Source organism: Sarcophilus harrisii, chromosome 4 (assembly GCF_902635505.1).
Source record: "Sarcophilus harrisii chromosome 4, mSarHar1.11, whole genome shotgun sequence".
NCBI classification, from domain to species: Eukaryota; Metazoa; Chordata; class Mammalia; order Dasyuromorphia; family Dasyuridae; genus Sarcophilus; species Sarcophilus harrisii.
In genome coordinates, this window is record NC_045429.1 from 394150690 (window position 1) to 394157630 (window position 6941).

Below are 6941 nucleotides of genomic sequence, written 5' to 3' on the forward strand. Positions count from 1 at the left end.
AGCCACATGTAGTTTTGTCCAGGTTCTAGGCATACCCTTGCTATAGATTTCCAATCATTAGGAGTCAAGATTTCAAAAGCCAAATTCTGTAATAGCATCTTAACATAAGCTGATGTAGCCCCATAAAGAATGCAAGCCTTTTTCAGGTCTTCAAGGATTTCTATGTTAAAAGGAGTGTATCTTGGACTTTCTTGACCTGAGGAATTAAACTGGGAAATTACAGGGAAAATATGCATTTGGAGCTCTGTGACATCTACACCCTTTTCTTTGGCCTTCATTAAGCCCTGTTGTAATCTAGATATAGAATTGGTTGGATGCTGAGGGGGAGGTGCTGGTGCTGTCACTGCCCCCCCCCCCCCACTGCCCCTCCTCCCTCCATCCTGGAGGGTGGAGTTGATGGAGGAGAGTCAATCACTTGCTTCTGAGGTGGGACTGAAGCTGCCTCCTGAGGTGGAAAGTCACCACACCCCTGCTCACTTAAGTCTCCATGTCTGGTCATTAATCTCTTCATTGTCTTCCTCCTTAATATCAGGCTTCCCTATTTGACTACTCCGAGAAGCAGCTTTTTTCTTTCTTCTAGGGATAGGGTTTCTTAGTGCTAACTGAATTATGTTGTATAAATAGAATGCCTCGATGGAAATTGAATGAGGACCGTTTTCACTGTAATATGCGGACTTCTGTTGTCCAACCAGGGACCAGTTATCTCGAGAGATCTGCTCCTCCTCTACGAACCAAGGAGAGATGCGGTTTAATGTACCCACAAGTCTAGCTACCTGTTCCCAAGTTATAAGTAGCCCTTGTCCTATCAGCTTAAGCATGCTTTCTATAGCACCACTCTTGGGTGGGGTTGAAGGGGTTGGGGGCAGGGATGGAGAGTCTTTAGCTATCATTTGTCCCATTTCAGCCAAAAAAAGATTACTAGTTTAGTTTTTAAGAAAATAAGTTCCCTGTTTGTCTATTAACAATACTCACCCAAGTTCCTGGTCACCGGAGACTTCTTCAGTCCTTGGTTCCCACTGTTGGGCGCCAAATGTGAAGACTGAGTATTTTAAAATCAGCCGGAGTCAGGAATTCAGGTTAGGGGAAAATCGTCAATCTTTATTCTCAGTGAAGAAGGATCAGAGGTGGAAGAGAATGGGCAATAGCAATGTCTGTAGCTGAGTCAAGAAGCTAGCTAGACCAGCAGCCACATGACCAGCAGCTAGGAGTATGGAACCCAGGCTCAATCTCTCCCAGCTTCTCTTCCTGTCTCTCTGTGCCTCCACCCACCAAAATTGTCATTTCCTATACAACACATCAGGACTTGCAAAGAGAGTGGGCGGGGGCCATTCTTTACCCAATCATTTATATTAATAGGGTATAGTCCAATTACTATTTAGCCTCAAGTGCTTGGGACCTCAGTGTATCAACCCAAGCCTGAGCCCATTACACTGTATCTTTAAGAATCAGGACTTTTCTAGAGCCTAAAACCTGAACTTCTCTCCACTTTTAGGGGTTACAATCTCTAAAGCCTTTTTTTCAGTTTTTCATGTTTTATTTCAGTTCCCAGTGAAATGTTAACATTAGCCTCTTCTATTCTAAAGACACTGCTACCAAACACGTCCAAATCTAACTTTTTAAAATTCACAAAATTGGCCTCTGGGGGATGATGAGGGAAAAAGAGATGTAGAAATTCATTTCTCTTCCCTAAGGACAATTCTTTCTCTGGACTCCTTTACATCTGTTTTTATTTAGTGACCCAAGTATTATATTCTTCTCAAATTGATAAAGATTGTGGCAGCACATAGTTTAAACTTTGATTGATTCAGTGGAACTATTTTGTTTTTTTATGATTCACTAATGTAGGGGGTAGCATCCTATCCTTATATATGTGTTTAAATGAATTCTCAATGTATCTTGGATAGCAGATGCTTTATCAGAGATATTTAATGAAAAGATTTTCTCTAAACAAAAGTTTCTCTTCTATTTATAGCTATAATTGTGATCATACAAAATCTTTTTAGTTTTATGCAATTAAAATTATCAATTTCATTCTTTATAATCATCTCTGTATGCCCTGAATGATTAAAATTTTTCTCCTTATATTTCAAGTTCCAATGGATACCAGAAAGGTCTGACAGAAACCCAGCTTTCCTACGAACAGTTCCAGAAAGATCTAAAAAGTGATTAGATAGAATGATGATTAAAAAGATGAAATAGATACAGTACTAAATTCCTTCAATTATTCTATGATAGCATAACAAATGGCTAAGAGCATTGAGAGTTCACAGGCAGGGATATAGAAGGAAACATTAGTTGGGGTAAATGACTAAGTCTGTTTGGAAAGCAGAGTTGGAATAAATGATGGAGTCTGAATACAACCTTCTTATACAGAATGCAAAACCTGTAGATGGGTAATTTGATCAGAGGTGTGCCAGGGATGATCTGAACTCTACCAGATCTCACAGAGCCTGAAAATAGGGATGATCTGAGTGCAGATATATCAGGGAGGTGAAAGTCAGAATGGTTGCCAGTATTTGGGGCTTGAACTAAGCAAGATATAAGCCTGGCTTATCTGAGTTCCGGCAAAAGAAATAAACAAAGCTGATTTGGCCATAGGGGGACTTTAAAAATAGATGAACTAACTTGGCTAATAATATATATATATATGAATAAAAATATTCATTTTTTCAATTCAATTCAAAATATTAGAAAATACTTTGCCCAATCATTTGCCAAAAGAATTGAGAAGAAATGTATAGACATTTACAAAAATATAATGAATACAGTTACAGATGTTCCAAACTGAACTTATTATCCTTCTATTCAAATTCCCCACATTCTCCATTATCCTTTTCTTCAAATTCCCCATATTCCCCATTCAATCCCTTCTCTATTACTGTTGAGGGTATCACTCTTCTCGCCATCCTCTGGGCTTGAAACCAAAGTCATCTTTAAGTTTTTACTATTTTTCACTCTCCCTCCCCCATAATCAGTTTGTATTTTTAAATTTTAAATTTTAATTTTAAAATCTTTGTAACATCTCTTGTTGAGAATCTCCTTCAGATCACTAATGAAGCCACTATTCTGGTGCATGTTTCTATCTCCCTAACCCTGGACCATTGCAATAGCCTACTGTTTGACCTTCCTGTTACAATTCTAGAGCTAAAAGTTAGCATTGTCTATAATAAAGGCATGCTAGAAGTCTTTCCAGTAATATCAGGGGTAAATCAAAGATTTAATGTCACTCCTATTTGATAAAATTTTGGATATGCTAAGTATAGCAATAAGACAGACATACACAAGAAAGATAAACACAGGCAAAGGATAAACTAAATTACTATCTTTTGCTCATTATCTGATGCTTTACAGAGAACTCTAAAGATTCAACTAAAAATTTAACTGAAATGACAAAATAGCAATAAATAAGATAAGCCCATAAAAATTATTAGACTTCCTGTATGTTCCTATGAAAACACAGGAGGAAAAGAATTTCCTTTTAAAAAAAAATTACAGTGTATAAAATATCTGTGCATCTACCAAGACACACTCAGAACATAATGTTATTGTTGCTGTTGTTTGTCCTTCATTCTCAAAAACAATCAGGGAAGTGATTCTATGATATGCAAATGAATTGGATTTGAGTGAGGGAGGACTGTACAAAGTCACCAGCCTCACTTTCTCTTCCAGAAACATCTCGGTCCAGTGGCTACATATAGATCAGGATGATTGGAGATGGCCTTGCATGCACTGAAGGACCTTAGCCTTTTTAAGCTATGTTTATCTCTCTACTTTGTCTAGAAGGAAAGAAGGAAGGAAAGAAGGAAGAAAGGAAGGAAGGGAAGAAGGAAAAGAGGAAGAAAGGAAGAGATGGAAGGAGAAAGGAAAGAAAGGAGGGAAGGAGGGAGGAAAAAAGGAAGGAAGGAAGCTGTGTAGTCTGGTCCTTAGTGGAGCAGCTCCTATCACAGGGGTTGTAGTTTGTCCTTTGTTCTCAAAGATTATCACTCACTCAGAACATATATAGTTTACAGTTAATAAGATCCTCAGTTCAAACCCTGCTTCAGACACTTACTAGCTATATGGCCTAGGGTAAGTCATTTAATTTCTCTAAGCCTCAGTTTCTTCATATATTAAATGTGGATAATAACAGCATCTACCTTATAGATTTGTTGTGAGAAGCAAATGAAATAATGCATATAAAACACTTTGCAGATCTTTAAGTGTTATGCTAGCTATTATTACATGAATATAACTACAAAGTACTTTGCTCTCTTCCTTTTTTTTTTTTTTTTTTTTGCTGAGGCAACTGGGGTTAAATGACTTGCCTAGGGTCACACAACTAGGAATTGTTAAGTGTCTGAGACTAGATTTGAACTCAGGTCCTCCTGATTTCAGGGCTGGTGCTCTATCCACTGAACCACCTAGCTGCCCCACTACAAAATACTTTTAACAGAAACACATACAAATAATTTGAATGATCTTGTTAGTGGTTGGACCATGCTAGTATAATAAAAATTACAACTACCTGAATTAATTTACAAATTCATTGCCATGCTAATTAAACCACCAAAGTTACTTTATAGAACTAGGAACAATAATAGCAAAATTCATCTAGAGGAACAAATTGATCAAGAGTCTTAAGGGAAATAATGGACAAATATTGTCAAGAAAGAGTGTCTTTCAGGACTAAATCTCAAATATTATTGCAAAAATGTAAATAATTATAAAAACTATGTGATAAGGTTTTTTTTTTTAAGTAGAAAGTATGATCAGTGGAATAGATTAGGCACAAAAAGTCCCAGAGAAAATCAAAAGCAGTAGTATAATGTTGATTAAGTCCAAGAACTCTAACTTTTAGGTTAAAGGCCTACTAATGGACAAAAACTACAGGAAAAACTGGAAAGTAGTCCAGAAGAAATTAAATTTAGATCAGTATTCACACCATATAATACAATAAGCTCCAAAATAGAAACACAACCAAGAAATAAAGGCTCAGATCATAAATAGACAAGAGGAGCATAAAAAGAGATTCAATTTACAGTTATGGTTAGTGGAAGGGTTCTTATCTAAATCAGGAATAGTGAGGATCATAGAAATAAAATGGACAATTGGGATTATATAAAATTGAAAAAGTTTTGCATAAATAAAAATAATTCATCAAGAAATAGAAAAGAACTGGGAGTAATTTTTTTCTTTTTCTTTTTTTATTTTATTATGTCTTTTTATTTACAAAACATATGCATGGGTAATTTTTTCAACATTGACCCTTATAAAACCTTCTGTTCCAAATTTTCCCCTTTCCACCTACCTCACCAGGCAGGTAGTCCAATACATGTTAAATATATGTATACATATTTATACGGTTATCATGCTGCACAAGAAAAATGGATCTAGAAAGGGAAAAAAAACCTGAAAAGGAAAACAAAAATGCAAGCAAACAATAAAAGAAAGAGTAAAAATTCTATGTTGTGGTCCACACTCATTAACCATTGTCCTCTCTCTGGGTGTACATGGCTCTTTTCATTACTGGACAATTGGAACTGGTTTAAATCAACTCATTGTTGAAGAGAGCCATGTCCATTAGAGTTGATCACAATATAGTCTTATTGTTGCTGTATATAATGATCTCCTGGTTCTGCTCATTTCACATAGCATCAGTTCATGTAAGTCTGTGGGAGTAATTTTTAAAATAAATTTTTTAGACTAAGTTCTTTAGTACAAGAGATTTGGGAATTCATGCAAATTTATAAGAACAAGAGCAAACACTAAATAGAGAGTACAGAAATGAATTGTTTCCCTTAAAATGACCAAGTAGTGTCTAACCATCAGCAAGCATCATATATAATGGGGATAAACTAGAACCATTGCCAATAAGATCAGGGGTGAAATAAGGTTGTCCACTATTACCATTAGTATTCAATATTGTATTAGAAATATTAGCTTTCGTAATAAGAGAAGAAAAAAATGAAAGGAATTAGATATGTAATAAGGAAACCAAATTATCACTCTTTCCAGATATGATATACTTAAAGAATCCTAGAGAATCAACTAAAAAACTATGAGAAACAATTGACAACTTGAGCAAAGTTTCAGGATACAAAATAAATTAACATAAATCATCAGCATTTCTATATATTACCAAGAAAGGCCAGCAACAAGAGATACAAAGTGAAATTCCATTTAAAATAAATTGTAGATAATGTAAAATATTTTGGAGTCCTGCCAAAACAAAGGCAGGAACCATATGAACACAATTACAAAACATTTTCTACACAAATAAAGTCAAATGCAATCAATTGGAAGACTATCAAGTGCTCATGGAAAGGCCGAGCTAATATAATAAAAAATAACAATTCTACCTAAATTAATCTACTTATTCAGTGCCATACCAATCAAACTTCAAGAAATTATTTTATAGAGCTAAAAATAATAATAACAAAGGTCATCTGGAAGAAGAAAAGGTTAAGAAATTCAAAGGCATTAATGAAAAAAAAATGTAAATGAAGGTGGCTTAGCTGTACCAGACTAAAAAACTATATTATAAATCAGTGGTCATCAAAACCATTTGGTACTGACTAAAAAGAGAGTAGTCGAATAGTAGTGCAATAGGTTAGATTCACAAGATACAACAGTCAATGACTATAGTAAGCTAGTGTTTGATAAACTCAAAGACTCCAGCTTCTGGTATAAGAACTCACTCTTTGACAAAAATTGCTGAGAAAATTGCTGAGAAATTCATTTAGCGGATACTCAGCATTGATGCACATCTAACATCCTATAACAAAAGAAGGTCAAAATAGGTTTATGATTTAGAAGTAAAGAGTGATATTATAAGCAAATTAGAAGAAAAAAGGATAGTATACCTCTCAGATCTGTCAAGGAATATGTGGCCAAAGAAGAAATAGAATACATTATAGAATGCAAAATAGCTGTTTGATTATATTAAGTTTAAAAGTTTTATA